At 42.4% G+C, this 25403-nt stretch overlaps 1 pseudogene; it reads right to left on the reverse strand.

Moving 5' to 3' along the window:
• Positions 1 to 4798: 4798 nt before the first annotated feature.
• On the reverse strand, positions 4799 to 5753 carry LOC129553073 (small ribosomal subunit protein uS3-like; annotated as a pseudogene).
• Positions 5754 to 25403: the final 19650 nt, after the last annotated feature.

The following is a 25403-nucleotide window of genomic DNA, read 5'->3' on the forward strand; positions in this document are numbered from 1 at the left end:
GCAGCAGCATAGTAGACTAGGCCAGCGGCTCCAGTTGTAGAGAATGCTGCACCTGGAGAGTGAGGGAGGGGGCACTGGAGAAAAGAAAATATTTTATGTTTGTATATATACATACATACGTCTACATATGCATATACATCTATGTATGACTTAAATTTCTTCCTTTAAACTTGCTGTTTCTATATTATGTTTCTATACTAAATATGTGTATCTACCATAGTAGATATGGTATTCATAAAGAAATCAACATACAAGGACTTCTCTGGTGGTCCAGTGGTTAAGGCTGATTTCTAATGCAGGGGGTGCAGGTCTGAGCCCTGGTCAGGGAACTAAGATCCCACATGCCTTGTGGCCAAAAAACAAAACCATAAAACAGAAGCAATATTGCAACAAATTCAATTAAGACTTTGAAACTGGTCCACATTAAAAAAAGAGAGAGAGAAATCATACCTAATGATGAGTGTGTGTGCTCAAAAAGATGTTTTTTCTATGTCAGTATGAGTCAAAGGTTTTGGAAGTCTCCAGTCAAGGGGTCAAATGATAGTGACTTGGATTTGGTGGTGATAGTGACTTGGATTTGGTGGTAATAGTGGAGGTAAAAGGCAGTAGATGCATTTGGGATAAGGTGGGAAGATAAAATTAAGAGAATTTGTTGATGATTGGGTTGTGTTAGTGGAGAAGGAAATGGCAACCCACACCAGTGTTCTTACCTGGAGAATCCCAGGGACAGAGGAACCTGGTGGGCTGCCATCTATGGGGACGCACAGAGTCGGACATGACTGAAGCAACTTAGCAGCAGCAGCAGCAGCAACAGGGTTGTGCTAGATTCAGCATGGGGCCATGAGAACATGTATGGCTCAAGACAGCCCAGCCCTCAGGGAGCCTTGTAGGATGTTCCTGACTCAGGAATGAGGATGCAACAATTTTCGAGTTTTTGCTTCCTTATCACTTTCACCTATGATGTGACTCACATTTCCTTGAGTAAAAATAAATTTGTCTTCATGTCCAGGTGACCTCTTTGCACAACTCTTGGGGCCACCATTAGCAGTGTATTCTTTGGGAGTGTGGTTTATGAAGTTGTCCTCCAGGACAAAGAATTCAGTACTGCACATTGGAAAGATGTTGTGTGTATGTGTGAATGTGTAATTTTTGAGAATCTTTTCCAGTAGCGTGTCTCTAATGTACGTTTATTCCACCCCTACCCCTCTCCATCTCCTACTGCCAAATGAGTCTTTCCTTGAGACTGTGGAAATGAAGGAATAATTTGAGATTAACCAACTACTTTGTGGCTGAGAGTTCAGGTATCAAGGAACAGCAGCAGCCTTAAGGTGGGACTTGGGGCCGTGAGTAGAGGCTCCCATTTGTTCTTAGTGAATCTGGTTATAAAAGAGTATAGGAACTTCCCCGGTGGTCCAGAGATTTTAAGACTTTGCCTTCCATGGCAGGGGGTGTGGGTTTGATTCCTGGTTGGGGAACTGACACATGACACATGGCCCCCAAACCAAAACATAAAACATAAATAATATTGTAACAAATTCAATAAAGACTTTAAAAATGGCCCACATCAAAAAGAAAAAAAAAAAAAGTAACCCTGGGGTTTCCACATGGGATCTGTTTTTGCCCTTGGTCAGGCTGGCTGTCACTCATAATACACACCTGCTCACTTCATCCCATCCCCAGCCTCCAAATAACGTACCCACACTAATGGCATTAGTGAACTAGATGAAGCCTTGAACATTGTGTCCCCAGAATGTGTTTGTCCTTTCCCGAGTCACTCTCCTCTCTGCATTCAGAGAAGATTTTCCCCAGGCAGCCCTGGACCTGTCTTCATTCCGTTCAGCCTCCTTTATCACACAAAACTGTTCCCTTCTTCAGGGCGCAGGTTACTATGCACTCTTCAAATTATGTTCTGGACAAACCAGATCCCTCACTGAGATGGAATTGGTGTAACAACTTCTACGAAGATAAAATTTTATGTCGTTACAGGGAGATTGCAGTAATTGGTGTATGTTAACAATGGTATCCTTGCTATGTTGAAATGAACTCCAAATGACTGACCAACGGATGAACTCTCAGAATAGAATTTATATTTACATTAGAGACCCCCTTATCTATTAAATTTGCAAAGGGAACCTTCACTTTGTTCTGAAAGCACAGTGTACTCTATTTATCCTGAGGTGAAGAACACACCTTTTTTCCCTAAGAAACAGGAAAATTATCTTTTATAATGTTACAATGTTTTAGTTTTTCATGGAAACTGAAGCACTAGGCAAGCAGTTAAAACAGATTTTGTTGCTGTTACTATTTCAGTAAGGAGGCTTACATTATAGTGGATTAAAGCCATTTTTTAAGAATAGAAAGTCATTATTTTCTAATGAAAAACTGGAGAAAAGCTACCTGCCATTTTGTTCCTATTGCTGTTTGGGGGGAGAAACTAAAGGCTTAGACTCTGTGTTTCGGTCTTGAATGCTTGAAAGGCAGTAAAAACAGGACTCCTGCACTCTCAGAACTGCAAATCACCCTAGGAAAATTGAACATATATGCAGGAAATAGCTCAAGACACTTGGTGAATTGATAGAAGCCAAGTGGAGAATTCATCATTTCATTGGACAAATACCGTTAGTAGCCCTGTTGTAGGAACAGCAATATGTCAGTATTGGAGTTTGAGTAAAAGATGAAAATATAAGTTGAAAATGTAAAACTTTCAAGTGTTGGGCAGTTGTCAACTGCCTCCTGAATTTTGAGGATTCTCATAATGTCTGGAGAATTCACTGCCTGTATTAGTTTTTTGTTGCTGTTATTTAAAAATTACCACAAACAGTGATTTCACAAGAGTCAAACCCGACTTAGTGACTAAACCACAGTGATTTAAAGAACACAAATTGGTTGTCTTACGGTTTTGGAGATTGGCATTCCAAGATCAGTGTCTCTGGGTTAAACTAAGGCACCACAGGCCGGCGTCCCTTCTAGAGTCTTTAGAATCTGTTTCCTTGCCTTTTCCAGCTTCTAGAGCCTAACTGTAGTCCTTCAGTTGATGCTTCATCCTCCGTTATCGAAGCCAGCACAGGATCGCCAGCTCCCTCTGTGTTCACTGCTTCTATCCCCACATCTCCTTGTCTGTTCCTCTGAATCTCCTGTCTTCGACCCATGAAGATGCTTGGGATTAGACAGTGCTTGTTGCTCAGTTGTGGTCTGACTCTGTGACTCCATGGACAGAGGAGCCTGACGGGCTCCAGTCCATGGAATTCTCCAGGCAAGAATAGTGCAGTGGGTTGCCATTCCCTTCTCCAGGGGATCTCCCTGACCCAGGGGTCAAACCTGGGTCTCCTGTACTGCAGGCAGATTCTTTACCGTCTGAGCCACCAGGGAAGAGCTAAGGCCCACCCAAATCATCCAGGATGATTTTCTCATCATGAGATCCTTAATCACATCTTCAGAGTCTCTTCTGCCATGGAAGGCAACACATTCTCTGGTTCTGGGGACTAGGAGATGGATGTCTTTGGGGACCGTCATTCTGAGGGCTGTCACCGTTGAGTTCACAATCTGGACCTTCGTGCAGGAGCTCTCTCTGCTTGCTTTGTCAGTTCACGTGCATGCTAAGTTGCTTCAGTTGTATCCAACTCTGCGACCCCATGGGCCAGAGCCCGCCAGGCTCCTCTGCCCATGAGATTCTCCAGGCAAGAATACTGGAGTGGGTTTTCATTTCCTTCTCCAGGGGATCTTCTTGACCCAGGGATCGAACCCACATCTCCTGCCTTGGCAAGTGGGTTCTTTACCAACAGAGCCACCTGGAAAACCCTGGTACCAAGCTGAGGAGAGGCATGGGAAGATCCCCTGGAGGAGGGAATGGCTCCCCACTCCAGTATTCTTGCCTGGGAAATCCCATGGGCAGAGGAACCTGGTGGACTATAGGCCATGGGGTTGCATGACTCGGACACGACTGACTCTCCTTAGCACAGAGGCACCCATGTGACCAAGAAGATATAAATGAGATGCGCTTGTGCTGAAGTTGGATCTACAGTGGATCTCCCAAATAAACAGAGGTCTTGCATGTGGTTTTCATCCCGACTTGGTTGGGAAGCTGACAATTGGAAGAGAACAGATGGAAAGTACAGCTGGTCTCTGGGGAGTGACCTGCTATGCTGGGTCCTTGTTTTGGGATAATGTCAGTAGCCTCTAGGTCATAGATGGTATAGCTTGGGTTTTGTGCCCAGTCGCTTAACTAACCTATAAACCTATTCTTTGACTCTTCTGAAGATTCTGAGAGCTACATATTATCCTGGACTAAATTCCTTTTCTGCTTTAATAGCCAATTTACTGTTGTTAGCAGTTAACAACCCTGAATAATGTAATTTATCATAATAAGGACCACATCTAATGTGGTCCAAGTTAGAGTCACGGGCATGCATCAGTGTTTAAAAAGCAGCATGGTAGCGCCCTAATCAAGGAAATTAAGCATAAACACCTCATCTAAAACCCCCATCCTAATATTCTCTGGAATCTAAAAATAAAATCTTTACTTCTCGGTTCCTCAGCTGGATACTTCCCCTGTTCCAGATTAGTAGCTTATTCATGGCTTTATTAGTAATATGAACATATTGACTTTTTCTCTGCTCACTGAATAACAAATCAATTCTTTCTATTATGAGTTTCTTTCTCTCTCCTAAAACTGAGGTAGAATTGTTTGTATTTCTAAATTTCTAGAGCTACTCTCTGGTTGTTTCTTTTAAAAAGATTTTATTAAAGGTCTTTATAGAGCAACATCTAGACTCCAAATCTGGTGGCCAAGGAGACCCTATTATGCTGTGAGTACTGGCTGGGGCATGGAAGGTGGCTCTGGCTTCCCACCCTTCTCTTCGGAAGTGGGGGTGGTGGGCAGTATTTCATCTTTGGGTTCCAGACTATTCATGTGATCAGGCAGAGGCTTCTTGCATGAGTGCATGCTGAGTTGTTTCAGTCATGCCCGACTGTTTGTGACTCTATGGACTGTAGCCCACCAGTCTCCTCTGTCCATGGGATTCTCCAGGCAAGAATACTGGTGTGGTTGCCATGCCCTCCTCCAGGGGATCTTCCCAATCCAAGGATTGAACCTATGTCCCTTAAGTCTCCTGCCTTGGCAGGCTGGTTGTTTACCACTAGCGCTACCTGGGAAGTTGTAGGGGCTTCTAAGGGTCAGTCTTGCCAGTTGAGTCCTAAGGCAGCTTGATCTCCACCTTGATGTCCAGCACAATCTGTCTGAGCTGCACGTGGCACACGGTGGTGTCAACATCATAGTTAACAGGGTCCTCACTGTGGACCATCAGGCCATCCACAAAGTTCATGGATTTAGCCCTCTGTCCTTGGAGTTTCCCAGACACCATGACCTCACAGTCTTTGATCCTACTCTCCATGATGAACTGCAGCATACCAGAGTAGGCTCTAGCACTGCAAGGCCTCCTGGGAGTTTGTAAAGCAGACCTGATGCCTGGGCAAGGATTGACAGACCTCTCGTGGCCACCTTTCCAACATAAAGTTCTACGCTGCCTTCAGAGAAGCCAAATCTCTTCTGAACCACCAAGAACATTCTGTATCCTTGTGGCCAAGGTAATGATATCTGTCCTGGTTGGTGTAACTTGGACTTCAACCCCAGAGTACCCATCTTCAGCCAGGTGTCACATGAGAAACTTGTTCAGTTCAGCTTTGAAGATGTCATCAGTGACAAACTTCCTCTTCCTGGAAATCTGTACCACCATCTTACCTTCATACTCTGCTGAAAGGAAAGTACCCTCTGGTTCTTAATTCAGCTGATTTTTCTTTGGAGGCTCAAAGATGGCAGTTTGACAGTTTACTCCCAAATTCTTAGAGGTACCTGACTTGTGTAGCTCTGTTTTCTTTTTAGATATTTTTCTTTGATAACAGCTTTCTCCTCTTGTTTGTTCACATCTGTAGAATGAATGAAAGTCACTCAGTCGTGTCCAACTCTTTGCGACCCCACAGATTATACAGACATGGAATTCTCCAGGCCAGGATACTGGAGTGGGTAGCTTTCCCCTTCTCCAGGGGATCTTCCCAACCCAGGGAGTGAACCACGTCTCCTGCATTGCAGGTGGATTCTTTACCAGCTGAGCCACCAGGGAAGCCCCTATAGAATAGAGTTGACTATGTAATAGAATTAACTATGTATTCAGAAAATAATTTCTTGGATCGTGATAAGAGACTGAAGGTTTCTGGTTCAAGAAGACAACGCAGGAGGAGCGTGACCTTGCCTCCTTCCACGAATGCACCAAATCAACTGCTATGCTTGGAACAATTTCCTCTTGGGGTGGAGTGGTGGGGGGAAGGTAGTAAGATATTGAGTATTGCTATCACATCACAAGTCTGTCTGTAGTAGACAATAATGGATAAATAAGCAAATATTGAGACTGCTAATCAAGGTAGTTGAGGTGAAGGAAGCTATCTTCTACTTTTGTAGAAATTTGGATGGCATTCTGCGACATTTTGGCAAGTTTTAAAGGTGTGAAGCTTAGCTAAAAACAGCTTTCAGGCTCCAGTTATTAATAGATTCATCTTTAGTGAACTGAAATAATAGTTTTCACATGTAAAACCAAAGTCCCCTAGCAGTTCTTCTGTGCTGAATTTTCCCCAAGCCCTTAACTCTGCAATCACTAAGGTTTAAGGTGGTGTATGACAGTTCGATAAGTAGGACACTAACGTACGACTGTGATCAAATCACAGCCCTTCCACAGTGAAGGTAGTGTGAAAAATACCCTTTATTTAATCTCTTTCAGGTGAAACTAATGAGTGTTTATTTATCAGACACTGACAACATGCCCGACATTGTCATAGGTCTTCCCAGAAATAAAAAACTCCCAAGGGCTTGCTTTCTCAGGAATTTAAAATTTAATTGGAGAAGGAACATTTTTAATTAAGGAAAACAAAGGAATAAAATGGGCTTCCCTGGTGGCTCAGACTGTAAAACATTCACCTGCAATGCAGGAGACGGGGGTTCAGTCTCTGGGTTGGGAAGATCTCCTGGAGAGGGAATGGCTACCCACTTCAGTGTTCTTGCCTGGAGAATTCCATGGACAGAGGAGCCTGATGGGCTATGGTCCGTGGGGTCACAAAGAGTCAGACATGAGTGAGCAACTAATCAGACCAGCACACAAAGAGTAAAATGTGACCATATGTGGAACTGGATGCAAAACCGAGGGCTACAGACTGTGTCTTACCTAACTTAGGAGTTTAGACAAAGGACAGAGGAATGATGGCTAGAGGGAGCCATTTGAGAGGGCTTTCTTGAGAATGGTTATGATGTAGGCTTCTTCTCCAATTCGATTAGAATATGAATTAAATAATATACATGTGAATTAAATGCATGTTTAACAGAATATGAATTAAAGAAGGCTAACACTTTCAGGATAAGAAGTAATCCAATTGGATTAAATCAAGAAAAATAAAAACCGCTTAAGATACTTCCAGCAGAGAGGTATTTAGTATGGGGAATTAGGTTTAAACATTATTGGAGGGAATTGGCTGGTGGTCCAGTGGCTAAGGCCCCATGCTCCCAAGGCAGGGGGCTCAGGTTCAATCCTTGGTTGGGAAACTAGATCCTATATGCTGCAACTAACACCCGGTGCAGCCAAAACATAATTTTTTAAAGAAAGCTTAAAATAGTTATTGCAAAGGTTGGGGGAACAGAAAAGGAAGTGGTGTTCTCAGACGTAAGCAACTACAGGGAAATGCAGCCAGACGTGCAGCCCTGAATCCCTCCCTCTCAAGCATCCTGGGACGGTCTGTTACTTCACTCTAGTCCAGGTGTAGTGCAGGTGCCAGGGAGCTTTAAAGCTACTGGCAGTGGCCTGAGGAAGAAAGGTTCCTACTCTTCTTCAACCCTCTAATCTCACGAGACAGCCTCTTGTTGGCAGAACCTCAACTGGAACCCTGATAGCAAAGGAGTCTGAAATGTAGCCTCTGGTCTTCTAGCCCCTGCTAAGCACGAGCAACAGACACTCTCTGGTGTGATGTGGCATGGTCGATGCAAGTGCTATTTTAGAAAGATTTCTCTGGTAGTAACTGAAGTCCCAGGTCCCCACTGTTGCTCCTCCCTGTCCCCTCCCAACCCTACTCTGCGTGCTAAGTTGCTTCAGTCGTGTCAGACTATTTGTGATCCTATGGACTGTAGCCCTCCAGGCTCTTCTGTCCATGGGGATTCTCCAGGCAGGTGGGTTGCCGTTTCCCACTCCAGGGGCTCTTCCTGACCCAAGGATCAAACTCGCATCTCTTACGTCTCCTGCATTGGCAGGCAGGTTCTTTACCACTAGCACCACCTGGGAAGCCCAACTCATACTCAATCCCTTTTCAATTGTCTTTGGGTTTTTTTTTCCCCCTCTTGTTATTTTCTACCATATTAACATTACATACTTGTTTTTATGTCTTAGTTTTATCTCCTTAACTGGATTTTTAAGACTGGGAGCACAGCTCCATTTATTGACAAATAGCAATTTACTGTACAAGAAACAAAATACTCTTTGCAATGTTGATGGCAGAGCAGTGAACAAGACACCCATGATCTGCTTTAAGAAGGTTATGGTCTAGGGGAGGAAGCTGAGGATAAAGAAGTAAATGGATATTTCACATTACAAGGTGATAAGTCCTATGAGGAAAAAGTAGGGTTAAATGATAGATAAGGACTGTGGTAGGTGTGGGGAGAAGCTATTTTAAATATGGTAGCCAGGGCAAAGTTTTCTAAGAGGACCTGTAGGATGTGAGAAGGGGGGCCAGGTACATATCTAGGGAGAGAGGTTTCCAGGCAGAAAAAATAGCAAAGGTAGAGTTGAGCGTGGCTGGAGGGAAGCCAAGGAGTTCAGTGATGCTGGAAGGAAAAGAGCACAGGAAGTTGGTTAGAAATAAGATCAGAGTGGGGGCAGGGACGGGAAACGATGTGTCAGACAGACATGTAGTTTTTGTATTCTTCACAGAGTTGCTTTCAATTGGGAAGACAACATTTAACCTCAGTTTTCATATCCAACAGCCACCTCTCCAACATTATCTTTTTCCCTTTTGTGTTTTATTTTTCCTTCTCTCTGATGCAGGTCTGTAGCTATATTTATTTTTCCTTTTATTAAATTGCAAGGACCACTTGCCAGAATGAGGTATACTTGGGTTATTCCTGTGCGTACGTTGCCTTAGCAACCAGGCAAATCTTACCCATTTCAGTTAAAGCTTATCAATAAAGCAGTCTCATAAGAGCCTAATGTTCACATCATTACACGTCTGTTATGCTTTTCCTTCTGTCCCTTAACCATGACAATTCTCAGATTAATTAAGCAAATGCAGATTGACTGAATGGCTCCACAGATGCAGTCACTTAGAAACAGTAATACTAGAATGATTGTTAAAAATCACAGTGGACAACCCCAAGTTATCATATTGTTTTTGTTTCTTAGCTCCGCCATGGCAAATTCTTATCCCTTCCAGGCAGAAGCTTGAGGGTTCCATGTTGAACATCTGTCATCTATTTAGACTGGCCAGTATCCATTACTTAGAAACCACAGGCAACAATAAAGCAGTGTTTGAAAGGAGGAACAGTTATCCAGTCTTGCCAACTGCTGTTTAAGAATGAACAGGTATGAGCGTCCCTGAAAGTCAAAATAAAGTAAGAGAAATACATCTCAAAATTGTCAGGTTAAAACTTAAGGTACCTCAACCCCCTGAAATAAATTATTTAATTTATGGTAAAAATAAGCAAATGAACTGAAACTCTTTTGTTTTAATAAGTTGTGCCTCTTGTTTAAAATATTTATGAAAAATTTTAGGAAGATTTGTCTTAGCTTAGAGGAATAGGCAATGGCAAGCCACTCCAGTACTCTTGCCTAGAAAATCCCATGGATGGAGGAGCCTGGTAGGCTGCAGTCCATGGGGTAGCTAAGGGTCGGACACGACTGAGTGACTTCGCTTTCACTTTTCACTTTCACACATTGGAGAAGGAAATGGCAACCCACTCCAGTGTTCTTGCCTGGAGAATCCCAGGGACAGGGGAGCCTGGTGGGCTTCCATCTATGGGGTCACACAGAGTCGGACACGACTGAAGTGACTTAGCAGCAGCAGCAGAGGAATAGTCCAGCAGTACATGTATCTTTCTCTCTGGAAAAGCAAAGAAAGTGAAAGTGTTAGTCACTCAGTCATGTCCCATTCTTTGCGACTCCATGGACTATAGCCTGCCAGGCTCCTCTGTCCATGGAATTCTCCAGTCAAGAGTACTGGCGTGGATAGTCATTCCTTTTTCCGGGGTATCTTCCCAGCTCAGGGATTGGACCTAGGTCTTTTGCATTGCAGGCAGATTCTTTACTATCTGAGCCACCAGGGAAACCCATTTATTTATCTATTTAGCATCAATTTATCTGTTGACTGATTGACTGGAATTGAAGGCCATACTGGCCGACTGGAACTTCAGGTGAGAGCTGATGTTTCAGTGTTCAGTCTACACTCCTCAGGACAGCAGGTCAGAAGCAGACAGAGTTTCTATGTTACAGTTTTGGGAGAATTTCTTCTACAAGAAACCTCTAAATGATTGAATGTGTTGTTGTTGTTGAGTCACTAAGTCGTGTCTGACTATTTGCAACCCCATGGACTGCAGCATGCCAGGCTTCCCTGTCCTCTGCTGTCTCCCAGAGTTTGCTCAAACTCATGTCCATTGAACTGGTGATGCCATCCAACCATCTCATCCTCTGTCACCCACTTCTCCTCCTATCCTCAAACTTCCTCAGCATCAGAGTCTTTTCCAGTGAGTCAGCTCTGCATCAGGTGGCCATAGTATTTGAGCTCCAGCTTCAGCATCAGTCCTTCCAATGAATATTCAGGGATAAATAACTTTAGGATTGACTGGCTTGATCTCCTTGATATCCAAGGGACAATCAAGAGTCTTCTCCAGCACCACAATTCAAAAGCATCAATTCTTCTGCCCTTAAACTTTTTTATGGTACAGCTCTCGCATCTGTATGTGACTGCTGGAAAAGCCACAGCTTTGACTATATGAATCTTTGTCAGCAAAATGATGTCTCTGCTTTTTAATACCTTGTTTAGGTTTGTCATAGCTTTTCTCGCAACGAGTCAGAGCCTTTGAATTTAGTGGCTGTAGTCACCATCTGCAGTGATTTTGGAACCCAAGAAAATAAAATCTGCCACTGTTTCCACTTTGATTTTGGCTCATCACATTATGAAGAATAATCTGCTTACTCAAAGCTTTTTGATTTAAATGTCAATCACATCCTCAAATACTTTCAAAACATCTAGACTAGTGTTTGACCAAAGAATTCAGCCCTGGAGCCTAGCCAAGTTGACATATAAGATTAGTTACCAAAAAGCTCAAAATAAGAGATTTGAGGTTGATAGTTCTAGTTTCCTAAAGGTAAATTCATTTCTTAAAATATGAGGGAGGGAATAAAAAAGAAGTGAAACTAAGAAGTAAAAGAAATATGGCAGATAGAATAAAAGTGATTATAATTATTCTAGCAACTTCCATATCCTTCATTTTTTTCTCATTTCCTTAATTATAACACTTCTACGTGGTAAAACAATTAGGGAAGCATATTCTAGAAGCTGAATAAGAGTTTGCTTCATAATTATTTTTATGTAGTACTGTCGAGTGAAAAGATAATCTTATTCTCTGAGAACAGAAAACTATTGCATAGCCTGGATCAAATTAAAATCTATATATTTTGAGACTTTTTCAGCTAAGAGAATTAATGCTTTCCATTAATGTGATATAGTTTGCTTAAAACAAACAATGCCTTGTTTTGACAATACGAGTGTGTAAATGACTAAAATCAATTAGTGTTTGGTTTTGCCCTATAAGATGTCTCTCAAAAGTTTATATGATTATAGCTTGTGTGATTTTTGCAATTTTCCATGATTATCAGTTTCTATCATTAGAAGATCTTCTCTTGCAAAACTGGAGCTCATGCCTTTCATGTTTTGATAACATTCTCGCCCACCTGATAGAGTTATTACTGATACTGGAAAAATAAAGACATTGGAGACCCAGAGGATTGCCAGGCTATGATAGTTTTATGTATCAACTTCCCTGGGCTATAGTACTCAATTATATAATTGTGAAAGCAGTTTGTACATGTGGTTAAACTCCACAATCAACTAAACTTATTTATTTGATAAAAATGTAGAATCACTTTAATCCAAATTAAAATTGAATTAAAAATAAAATGAAATTTACTTAAATATAAAAGTTAAGCTAAATTAAAAATTTCAATGAAAAGGGGATTAAGAGGTACAAACTACTATGTGAAGAATCAGTTATAAGGATATACTATACAGCATAGGAAATATAACCAATATTTTATAATAACTATAAATGAAGTATAATTTTTAGATATTATGAATCATTATGTTGCAAAGCTGAAACTTAATATTGTAAATCAACTATAAATTAAAAAGTGCACAATCAATTAACTTTAAGTAAAGGTGATTACTCTTGATAATATATATAAATAGGCCTCAGCCAGCCAATCAACTGAAGCTCTTAAGAGTGAAACTGGTTTCTTGCATGAAGAAGAAATTATGCCTCAAGACTGAAAACTAGAAATCCGGCCTGAATTTTCAGCTTGCCACCTGCTCTATGCAGTTCAGATAAACTCTTCAAACATGTAAGTCAATTTATTGAAATCAAGCTCCAAAAAAAATGTATACACACACACACACATATGCAAACACACAAATATGTATATTTACACCTACATACTTATATATGTATATACTGGTTCAGTTTCTTTGTGTGTGTGTGTGTGTGTTCAGTTGCTCAGTCGTGTCCAACTCTTTGCAGCCCCATGGACTGTAGCCCACCAGGCTCCTCTGTCCATGGAATTTTCCAGACAAGAATACTGGAGTGGATTGCCATGACCTTCTCCAGGAGATCTTCCTAATCTAGGGATCTAACCTGAGTCTCTTATGTCTCCTGTATTGCCAAGGGGATTCTTTATCACTAGTACCATCTGGGAGGTCTGTTTCTTTGGAGAACCCTTCAAGATACTCACACTAATATTGCTTTTTTTTTTGACTCATTCATTTGCATTATTAAACTTGGAATGTATTTGTTAAAGCTCAGTGTCTATATGACATTGCCTAATCTAATGGGCATAAGAAGTCATTGAATTCATGATGCTGTGGATATATTTGTGTAGACTAAACAGCTATTTTTGAACTGTGGTATTGGAAAAGACTCTTGAGAGTCCCTTGGACTGCAAGGAGATCAAACCAGTTAATCATAAAGGAAATCAACCTTGACTATTCATCGGAAAAACTGATGCTGAAGCTGAAGGTCCAATCCTTTGCCTACCTGATGCGAAGAACTGGCTTGTTGGAAAAGACCCTGATGCTGGGGAAGATTGAAGGCAGGAGGAGAAGTGGTATGACAGAGGATGAGATGGTTGGATGGCATCACTGACGCAATGAACATGAGTTTGAGCAAGCTCCGGGAGTTGGTGATGGACAGGGAGGCCTGGCGTGCTGCAGTCCATGGGGTTGCAATGAGTTGGACATGACTGACTGACTAAACCGAAACAGCTTTTTTACTTGGAATGGCTAATAACTCAGAAAATCATTTACAAGTTGGAATAAATGTAGGGTTTATTAAAACTAGACAGTGTCATCTTATAAAATTAATTTATATAAGTTTGGCTGTGGGATTTAACTTTCAAAGTATTAATTGTCAAATACGCCATCAAGTTGACCCTCTAGTAAAAAAAGAAAAAAAATGATATAATGGCAATGTCTAAAATCATCCATCTGCAAATTATATAAGATCCCTCTGCAAATGGAGGCAAATCAGATGGGTAAAGTTCAAAGCTTGGTAAGGTTCCCTGTGTGAAATTTCAATACCTTAAAAAAGGATGTCAGAACCTAAGCTTGGTTTAAAAACAAATACCAGCTGAGGGATGTGGCTTAGTTTTCTGAGGGAAAATACTAAGATAGAGAATAGCACAGATGCTCAGGGAACGAACTAATTAAGGAACTTTCTCAAAATTACCCTCTGTAGATCTATCCGAGGTGCCGTGTGTAAGAGTCATTCTTTGTACGATTCAAGACTTGCAGACAAAAATACGCAGTCTTAGGAAGCTCAGCCTGGAGCCACTTTGTGACAGAGGGCAGAAAACTGGCAAATGCTTCTTGAAAGTAGATTTGCTGCGCATGGGTTAAAATACGTGATTTTACAAATTATCACGAGGGCCACCATTTACTACTCATATAAACTTTTCTTCTGCTTTCTTGAGGTAGCCAAAGAAATTTGGGGAGGCTGACATATGCTTATTTACAACAAGTCAAGCAAGTTAGGTCAAGGAACTACAGGCTTAGAGGTGAGGATTCTTGGATGATGTGAATTAAACTTGGCATACCGACCTTTTTCTGCTGACAGTCCTCTTTCGAAGGTCACCATCTCTCTCATTGGTAAGTCTGGTGACTTTCCATCTGCTGTTATTCTCCAGGGCTTCTGAAGAAGTTACTCCTCCAATACTTTGATTACTGACACCTCCTTTCCTTGATTTTTGCTTTTTCTACTCTGTTGATTCCTCTCTTTCTCCCACTCTAATTTGCTCTGCTGCTTTATTCTTTACAGAATGAAAATTACGAGACTTTCAAGAAAGGCCTTAGCACCGAAATAAAGTCATTTTAGGGGATATTTTTTTCATCAGTGGGAATATAGATTTCGTAGTTCCAACTTTTTGTATTCTCCCCTCCTCACCCTTTAGTGAAGAAGAGGGCATTTTAAAATCATAATAAAACATGGAATTGTGTTGCACTGGAGGGTCTGGAAGATCTCTACTGAGTTCTTCTATGAGAAACAGATGGAGACCCCAACTCAAAGGATGGACGTAGTGACTTGGGTCCCAGAGGCTGGGCCTGGAGCGTGTGTTGGGACTCATGGGCTGTTTCAAATAGATCTGACATGTGGGAAGAACAGAAGTGAGATGCGCTGCAAGTCCTCTTCTTGAGGCCCCTGGGAGCCCCACTGTGTAGGGACTGAAGGGAAAAGGGAAAAGGATAGGAATGCTTTCACACATCCTTCACACTTCGCATATTTGTGAATGCCTAGTTTTTCACCTGGGATAAGACAGTGCCCACCTGCTTTTCCTGCCATTGCATAGCTGGCAGAGAGCTCACTTGTGAGCAAGTAGCATCATCTCTTCTCTGTGGGAACCACTGGAGATGCAGTGGTTATTCTAATCTCTCACCTTCTCTCATTTCAACAAAACATCACCCTTATACGTCTAAGTACCTTCCAGAGGGATATCTTAGATATCCCCATGCTTGAAGGGGCTCAACCCACCCCCAACTGTCCCTGTCCTTCCCATTCTCTCTAATGTGTCTCCTGCTCCTGATTCTCAAAAATATCATGATTCTCCCAACTGAGAGGATGGGAGAATAGACTCCCAAATTGGAGTCTGTCTGACTCTTCTTTTCTGTTTGATGACTCATGGATCTGGTCTGCGTTGAGTTCTGTATTTGTTGGCTTTGGCTCTTATCCTGTCTCTCTATCCTCTTTTCCATGAACTTTGTGGAAGCCCTCATCTAAGTCTTCTTTGCCTTGTGCCTTCTGATTGTTCTCTTCCCTCATTCCTCTCCACTCCAAGCTGAATACTTTAGCTAGATTTGTTTTCTTCAAAGAAATTCCTCTTCTCTTGCCATTGCTATTCACAAACGTTTCTATCCACCTGTCTGGTTTCCAGAGCCTCAAGTTCTAGCTACGTTGTCCAAGCATTCTTCTTTTTTTGGCCACTTTGGGCAACATGTGGGATCTTAGTTCCCTAACCAGGGATTGAACCTGTGCCCCCTGCATTGGGAGTACAGAGTGTTATCCATTGGACCACCAGGAAAGTTCCTATGCAAATATTCTTGTTTCTCCAGCACAACCTTTGCACTTGCCTAAAGCCTTGGGGACAAGTCTTGCTTACCGTTACCTCAATGACTTTCTTCTTCATCTTCATCCCTGCCTGTGTCAATGATGATTTTAAGTTCTCACAATCCCTTCTCACTGCTTTCAAACCTAGCAAGTATTATTTCCTTTGCATTCTTATTGCTCAGTATTGCCTATAATATGCTACAGTTCAGTTCAGTCGCTCAGTCGTGTCTGACTCTTTGCGACCCCATGAATCACAGCACGCCAGGCCTCCCTGTCCATCACCAACTCCCGGAGATCACTCAAACCCATGTCCATCGAGTTGGTGATGCCATCCAGCCATCTCATTCTCTGTCGTCCCCTTCTCCTCCTGCCCCCAATCCCTCCCATCATCTGACTCTTTTCCAGTGAGTCAACTCTTCGCATGAGGTGACCAAAGTATTGGAGTTTCAGCTTTAGCATCAATCCTTCCAATGAACACTCAGGATTGATCTCCCTTAGAATGGACTGGTTGGATCTTCTTGCAGTCCAAGGGACTCTCAAGAGTCTTCTCCAGCACCACAGTTAAAAAGCATCAATTCTTCGGTGCTCAGCTTTCTTCACAGTCCAACTCTCACATCCATACATGACCACGGGAAAAACAATAGCCTTGACTAGATGGACCTTGGTTGGCAAAGTAATGTCTCTGCTTTTTAATATGCTATCTAGGTTGGACATAACTTTCCTTCCATGGAGTAAGCATCTTTTAATTTCATGGCTGCAATCAGCATCCACAGTGATTTTGGAGCCCCCTCAAAATAAAGTCTGACACTATTTCCACTGTTTCCCAATCTATTTCGCATGAAGTGATGGGACCAGATGCCATGATCTTTGTTTTCTGAATGTTGAGCTTCAAGCCAACTTTTTCACTCTCCTCTTTCACTTTCATCAAGAGGCTTTTTAGTTCCTCTTCACTTTCTGCCATAAGGGTGGTGTCATCTGCATATCTGAGGTTATTGATATTTCTCCCGGCAACTTGATTCCAGCTTGTGCTTCTTCCAGCCCAGCGTTCCTCATGATGTACTCTGCATATAAGTTAAATAAGCAGGGTGACAATATACAACCTTGACGTACTCCTTTTCCTATTTGGAACCAGTCTGTTGTTCCATGTCCAGTTCTAACTGTTGCTTCCTGACCTGCATACAGGTTTCTCAAGAGGCAGGTCAGGTGGTCTGGGATTCCCATCTCTTTCAGAATGTTCCACAGTTTATTGTGATCCACACAGTCAAAGGCTTCGGCATAGTCAATGAAGCAGAAATAGATCTTTTTCTGGAACTCTCTTGCTTTCTCCATGACCCAGCAGATGTTGGTAATTTGATCTCTGGTGCCTCTGCCTTTTCTAAAACCTGCTTGAACATCTGGTAGTTCACGGTTCACATATTGCTGAAGCCTAGCTTGGAGAATTTTGAGCATGACTTTACTAGCGTGTGAGATGAGTGCAATTGTGCAGTAGTTTGATACTAGCGTGTGAGATGAGTGCAATTGTGCAGTAGTTTGAGAATTCTTTGGCATTGCCTTTCTTTGGGATTGGAATGAAGACTGACCTCTTCCAGTCCTGTGGCCACTGCTGAGTTTTCCAAATTTGCTGGCATATTGAGTGCAACACTTTCACAGCATCATCTTTCAGGATTTGAAATAGCTCAACTGGAATTCCATCACCTCTACTAGCTTTGTTCATAGTGATGCTTTCTAAGGCCCACTTGACTTCACATTCCAAGATGTCTGGCTCTAGGTCAGTGATCACATTATTGTGACTATCTCGGTTGTGAAGATCTTTTTTGTACAGTTCTTCTGTGTATTCTTGCCACCTCTTCTTAATAGCTTCTGCTTCTGTTAGGTCCATACCATTTCTGTTCTTTATCGAGCCTATCTTTGCATGAAATGTTCCCTTGGAATCTCTAATTTTCTTGAAGAGATCTCTTGTTTTTCCTATTCTGTTGTTTTCCTCTATTTCTTTGCATTGATCACTGAGGAAATCTTTCTTATCTCTCCTTGCTATTCTTTGGAACTCTGCATTCAGATGCTTATATCTTTCCTTTTCTCCTTTGCTTTTCACTTCTCTTCTTTTCACAGCTATTTGTAAGCGCTCCTCAGACAGCCATTTTGCTTTTTTGCATTTCTTTTCCATGGGGATGGTCTTGGTCCCTGTCTCCTGTACAATGTCACGGACCTCCGTCCAGAGTTCATCAGGCACTCTATCTATCAGATCTAGTCCCTTAAATCTATTTCACACTTCCACTGTATAATCATAAGGGATTTGATTGAGGTCATATCTGAATGGTCTAGTGGTTTTCCCTACTTTCTTCAATTTAAGTCTGAATTTGGCAATAAGGAGTTCATGATCTGAGCCACAGTCAGCTCCTGGTCTTGTTTTTTCTAACTGTATAGAGCTTCTCCATCTTTGGCTGCAAAGAATAGAATCAATCTGATTTCATTGTTGACCATCTGGTGATGTCCATGTGTAGCGTGTTCTCTTGTGTTGTTGGAAAAGGGTGTTTGCTATGACCAGTGCATTCTCTTGACAAAACTCTATTAGCCTTTGCCCTGCTTCATTTCGTGCTCCAAGGCCAAATTTGCCTGTTACTCCAGGTGTTTCTTAATTTCCTACTTTTGCATTCCAGTCCCCTATGATGAAAAGGACATCTTTTTTGGGTGTTAGTTCTAAAAGGTCTTGTAGGTCTTCATAGAACCATTCAACTTCGGCTTCTTCAGCGTTACTGGTTGGGGCATAGGCCTGGATTACTGTAATATTGAATGGTTTGCCTTGGAAACGAACAGAAATCATTCTGTCATTTTGAAGATTGCATCCAAGTACTGCATTTCGGACTCTTTTGTTGACCATGATGGCTACTCCATTTCTTCTAAGGGATTCCTGCCCACAGTAGTAGATATAATGGTCATGTGAGTTACATTCACCCATTCCAGTCCATTTTAATTCACTGATTCCTAGAATGTCTATGTTTACTCTTGCCATCTCCTGTTTGACCACTTCCAATTTGCCTTGATTCATGGACCTAACATTCCTGGTTCCTATGCAATATTGCTCTTTACAGCACCGGACCTTGCTTCTATCACCGGTCACCTCCACAACTGGGTATTGGTTTTGCTTTTGCTCCATCCCTTTATTCCTTCTAGAGTTATTTCTCCACTGATCTCCAGTAGCATACTGGGCACCTACCGACCTGGGGAATTCCTCATTCAGTATCCTATCATTTTGCCCTTTGATACTGTTCATGGGGTTCTCAAGGCAAGTATACTGAAGTGGTTTGCCATTCCCTTCTCCAGTGGACCACATTTGGCTGTGGTCCATGTGATCAGATTGACTAGTTTCCTGTGATTATGATTTCAGTGTGTCTGCCCTCTGATGCCCCCTCGCAATACCTACCGTCTTATTTGGGTTTCTCTTACCTTGGGCGTGGGATATCTCTTCACAGCTGCTCCAAGAAAGCGCAGCCACTGCACCTTACCTTGGATGAGGGGTAATGTTCAGTAGATCTTTAATCCAATTTTCTGTTGATGGGTGGGACTGTGTTCCTCCCCTGTAATTTACCTGGGGCCAAACTGTGGTGGAGGTAATGAAGATAATGGTGACCTCCTTCAACAGGTCCCATGTAGGCACTGCTACACTCAGTGCCCCCAGCCCTGCAGCAGGCCACCACTGACCCACGCCTCCGCCAGAGACTCCTGAACACTCACAGGCAAGTCTGGGTCAGTCTCTTGTGGAGTGACTGCTCCTTTTCTCCTGGGTCCTGGTGTGTGCAAGGTTCTGTTTGTGCCTTCCAAGAGTTTGTTTCCCAGTCCTGTGTAAGTTCCGGTGGGTCTATGGTGGGGTTAATGGCGACTTCCTCCAAGGGGGCTTATGCCATACCCAGGTCTGCTGCACCCAGAGCCCCTTCCCCTGCCGCAGCCCACGGCTGACCTGTACCTCCTCAGGAGATACTCAAACACAGTTCTGTCTCAGTTCCTGTGAGGTCTTTGGGTCCTGGTGTGCACAGGATTGCATAAACCTCTTATCCTTCTCCATCAGAGGGCAGACAGACTGAAAACCACAATTACAGGAAACTAGTTGGGGGCAGGAGGAGAAGGGGACGACGGAGAATGAGATGGCTGGATGGCATCACCGACTCTGTGGACATGAGTTTGAGTGAACTCCGGGAGTTGGTGATGGACAGGGAGGCCTGGCGTGCTGTGATTCATGGGGTCGCGGAGAGTCGGACACGACTGAGCGACTGAACTGAACTGAACCAATCTGATCACATGGACCACAGCCTTGTCCAACTCAATGAAACTATGAGCCATGCCGTGAAGGGCCACCCATGACAGACGGGTTATGGTGGAGAGTTATGACAAAATGTGGTCCACTGCAGAAGGGAATGGCAAAGTGCATCAGTATTCTTGCCTTGAGAACCCCACGAACAGGATGAAAAGGCAAAAAGATAGGACACTGAAAGATGAACTCGCCAGGTTAGTAGGTGCCCAGTATGCTACTGGAGATCAGTGGAGAAACAACTCCAGAAAGAGTGAGGAGATGGAGTCAAAGCAAAAACAACACCCAGCTGTGGATGTGACTGGTGATGGAAGTAAAGTCGGATGCTGTAAAGAGCAATATTGCAGAGGAACTTGGAATGTTAGGTCCATGAATCAAGGCAAATTGGAAGTGGTCAAACAGGAGATGGCAAGAGTGAACATCGATATTTTAGGAATCAGTGAACTGAAATAGACTGGAATGGGTGAATGTAACTCAGATGACCATTATATCTACTACTGAGGGCAAGAATCCCTTAGAAGAAATGGAGTAGCCATCATAGTCAATAAAAGAGTCTGAAATAGTATTTGGATGCAATCTCAAAAACAACAGAATGATCTCTGTTCATTTCCAAGGCAAACCATTCAGTTTCACAGTTATCCAAGTCTATGGCTCAAACAGTAATGCTGAAGAAGCCGAAGTTGAATGGTTCTATGAAGACCTACAAGACCTTCTGGAACTAACACCCAAAAAAGATGTCCTTTTCATTATAGGGGACTGGAATGCAAAAGTAGGAAGTCAAGAGATACCAGGAGTAACAGACAAATTTGGCTTTGGAGTACAAAATGAAGCAGGGCAAAGCCTGACAGAGTTTGCCAAGAGAATGCACTGGTCATAGCAAACACCCTCTTCTAACAACACAAGAGAAGATGCTACACATGGACATCACCAGATGGTCAATACTGAAATCAGACTGATTATATTCTTTGCAGCCAAAGATGGAGAAGCTCTATACAGTCAGCAAAAACAGGACCAGGAGCTGACTATGGCTCAGACCATGAACTCCTTATTGCCAAATTCAGACTTAAATTGAAGAAAGTAGGGAAAACCACTAGACCATTCAGGAATGACCTAAATCAAATCCTTTACGATTATACACTGGAAGTGACAAATAGATTCAAGGGATTAGATCTGACAGAGTGCCGGAAGAACTATGGATGGAGGTTCGTGACATGGTACAGGAGGCAGTGATCAAGACCATCCCCAAGGAAAAGAAGTGCAAAAAGGAAAAATGGTTGTCTGAGGAGGCCTTACAATTGCTGTGAATAAAAGAGAAGTGAAAGGCAAGGGAGAAAAGGAAAGGTATACCCATTTGAATGCAGAGTTCCAAAGAATAGCAGGGAAAGATAAGAAAGCCTTAGTGATCAGTGCCAAGAAATAGAGGAAAACAATAGAATGGGAAAGTCTAGAGATCTCTTCAAGAAAATTAGAGATACAAAGAGAGAATTTCATGCAACGATGGGCACAATAAAGGACAGAAATGACCTAATAGAAGCAGAAGATATTAAGAAGAGAATGTGGCAAGAATATACAGAAGAACTATACAAAAAAGTTCTCCATGACGCAGATAATCATGATGGTGTAATCATCAACCTAGAGCCAGACATCCTGGAATGTGAAGTCAAGTGGGCCTTAGGAAGCATCACTATGAACAAAGCTAGTGGAGGTGATGGAATTCCAGTTGAGCTATTTCAAATCCTAAAAGATGATGCTGTGAAAGTGCCACACACAATATGCCAGTAAATTTGGAAAACTCAGCAGTGGCCACAGGATTGGAAAAGGTCAATTTTCATTGCAATCCCAAAGAAAGGCAATGCCAAAGAATGCGCCAATTACCACACAATTGGACTCATCTCACACGCTGATAAAGTAATGCTCAAAATTCTCCAAGCCAGGCTTCAACAATATGTGAACTGTGAACTTCCAAATGTTCAAGCTGGATTTAGGAAAGGCAGCGGAACCAGAGATCAGATTGCCAACATCTGCTGGATCATCAAAAAAGCAAGAGAGTTCCAGAAAAACATCTACTACTGCTTTACTGACTACGCCAAAGCCTTTGACTGTGTGGACCACAATAAATTCTGGAAAATTCTTAAAGAGATGGGAATACCAGACCACCTGATCTGCCTCTTGAGAAATCTGTGTGCAGGTCAGGAAGCAACAGAGGACTGGACATGGAAAAAAACACCGGTTCCAAATAGGGAAAGGAGTATGTCAAGGCTTTAGTCACCCTGCTTATTTAATTTATATGCAGAGTACATTATGAGAAACACTCGGCTGGAGGAAGCACAAGCTGGAATCAAGATTGCCGGGAGAAATATCAATAACCTCAGATATGCAGATGACACTACCCTTAAGGCCGAAAGCGAAGAACTAAAGAGCCTCTTGATGAAAGTGAAAGAGGAGAGTGAAAAAGTTGGCTTAAAGCTCAACATTCAGAAAACTAAGATCATGGCATCCGGTCCCATCACTTCATGGCAAATAGATGGAGAAACAGTGGAAACAGTGAAAGACTTTATTTTTTGGGGCTCCAAAATCACTGCAGATTGTGACTGCAGCCATGAAATTAAAAGATGCTTACTGCTTGGAGGAAAAATTATGACCAACCTAGGCAGCATATTAAACAGCAGAGGCATTACTTTGCCAATAAAATCCACCTAGTCAAAGCTATGGTTTTTCCAGTAGTCATGAATGGTTGTGAGAGTTGGACTATAAAGAAAGCTGAGCACCAAAGAATTGATGCTTTTGAACTCTGGTGTTGGAGAAGACTGTTAAGAGTCCCTTGGCCTGAAAGGAGACCCAACCAATCCATCCTAAAGGAAATCAGTCCTGAATACTCATTAGAAGGACTGATGCTGAAGCTGAAACTCCAATACTTTGTCCACCTGATGTGAAGAACTGACTCATTGGAAAAGACCCTGATGCTGGGGAAGATTGAAGGCAGGCGGAGAAGTGGATGACAGAGGATGAGATGGCTGGATGTCATCACCAACTCAGTGGACACGAGTTTGAGTGAACTCTGGGAGTTGGTGATGGACAGGGAGGCCTGGCGTGCTGCAGTCCATGGGGTCGCAAAGCATTGGACATGACTGAGGGACTGAACTGAACTGATACGGTACTAGAAGACACAGTCTACCTCCCCACAATAGCTAGGGTTCAAAAGGTAGTCTCTGATAACTGTATGAACTTGGAAACAGAGAACGATGTTTCCTTGTAGCCACCAATGGAAGCATTTTGAAAAGACTTAGTAAGCAATGTAGACTTCACTAAAGATTTCTGAGAGATAGCAGGAGAGGGTGTCAATTACATAGCCAGTAATTACATTTACCTCCTGTAAGGACTGAAACCAATATCATTTCCTGTCTCTGTGTTAAACAATACTAGGCCCACACATATTTGCCTGGCTCTGTGTAACTGGGGTCTGGTATAGTTTCCTGCCTGCATGGAACACCAACAGTAATCTAACAAAATGAAACAAATCAAGAAAACCCAAGAACAGAAATCTTAGTTACATGCTCTAGAGAATACTGGTTCCTGGGAAACAAGACTGTGAACCCTGAGGTAGCTTGCCCTCTAGGGGTCTCTTCAAAACACTCACTTCATTGTTCCATCAACCAAGGACATTATGTTATAAATTCTGGCCAGTCTCAACCATTTCCCCACCTTGCAAGATCCATCTTAAAATCACCCAGGCCTCGAAACTCCATATGCATGTTTCCCCATTTTGAGACACTGCTAAGCTCTGTCAAGGATTGTTCTCCTTTATTACAGGAAGTCTGGTAAATTTAGCTTTGTCTGCTAGTACAGCAGGTTTTTCTGGTGACTTTTTGGGAGACTGATGAGAGTTTAGTTCTGTCTTAAAATCCTTTATCTTCCTGGCACCTCCTAATCCTTCATCCACGTGGCTGATAACTGACAACCTCCTCTTCATAAGCTGGTAATTTAAATAAACTTCAACTGATGAATCTGTAGGTCCTAGACTGTCAACTACCAAGCAGACTGCTGTGAGCATTTACCCAGCCAGGTGAGCCTCTATGAGGATATTAATACGATTGTTTCCATAATGTTAAATAGCACAACTCTATATTTAGAGTCTGGGCTTCCCAGGTGGTACTAGTGGAAAAGAACCTGCCTGCCAATGCAGGAGATGTAAGAGACTTGGGTTCGATCCCTGAGTGGGGAAGATCCCCTGGAAGAGGCAATGGCAATCCACTCCAGTATTCTTGTCTGGAGAATCCCATGGACAGAGAAGCCTGGCAGATTACAGTCCCTAGGGCTGCAAAGAGTCAGACACCACTGAAGTGACAGCTTGCATGGGCACATACTTAGAGTCTGGATGATGTGGAAGTCTCTGTAGTTTTTATTCTTTTTCATTCCTTCTCTACCTATCTCAGGAGGCTAGAACAGCTGTCTAGCAGCTGCTTAAGAAATAGCTTGAAAGTGTAGAATCAGCAGATGGCAGGAAGAAACATTCAGAACCCCGATTCAGCCATTCTTCCTCCCTTTCAAGGACAGGAGAGTTTGTTTTCGTGCGTGGAGATGGATTTACGCGAGGATTACACTCCTCTCCACCCATCTTCTCCCATTTTAACACCAGGCGTGTCAACATCTCTGATTTCAAAAAAGAAGAAACAAAAGGGAAGGATATGAGGAAATCCAGAAATTCTTTGGGATTAACCGGTGTTTCTGCAAACCTCTTGGAAGGATGGTGGAATTCTTTACAGCACAAGTGTGCTTTTAAAAGTTCCCCATAAATATAATTTTAATGACTATATAACATTCCTTCATAGGCACACTCAATAATTTTTCTTTACTGTTTCCCTATTGATGGACATTTCAGTCATTTATAATGTTTAGGGTTTTGAACATTCTTGAGAATAAATCCTTGTCTGCATTCCTTATTATTTCCCTTCAGGATGAATTTCTGGTTGTGGAATTCCTGGATAAAAGCTATAGCCATTTTGAAGTATTTAACTATACACTGTACATGGATTTCCCTTTAGAAATTTGAAATGTCCCTTGTGAGATATTAATTCATGGCAGAAATGAAATATGCAGCCTTAACTGTTGGCATTAGCTGCTGGCCATGTTTGTATGGAAACCACACTTTTTAAAAATTTTTTTACATTGGCGTGTATTTGATTTGCAGTGTTGTGTTAGTAGTTTCAGGCG

The sequence above is a fragment of the Moschus berezovskii genome, chromosome 18 (genome assembly GCF_049115385.1).
Source record: "Moschus berezovskii isolate FMDL1 chromosome 18, NW_MosBer_1.0, whole genome shotgun sequence".
Classification (NCBI taxonomy): Eukaryota; Metazoa; Chordata; class Mammalia; order Artiodactyla; family Moschidae; genus Moschus; species Moschus berezovskii.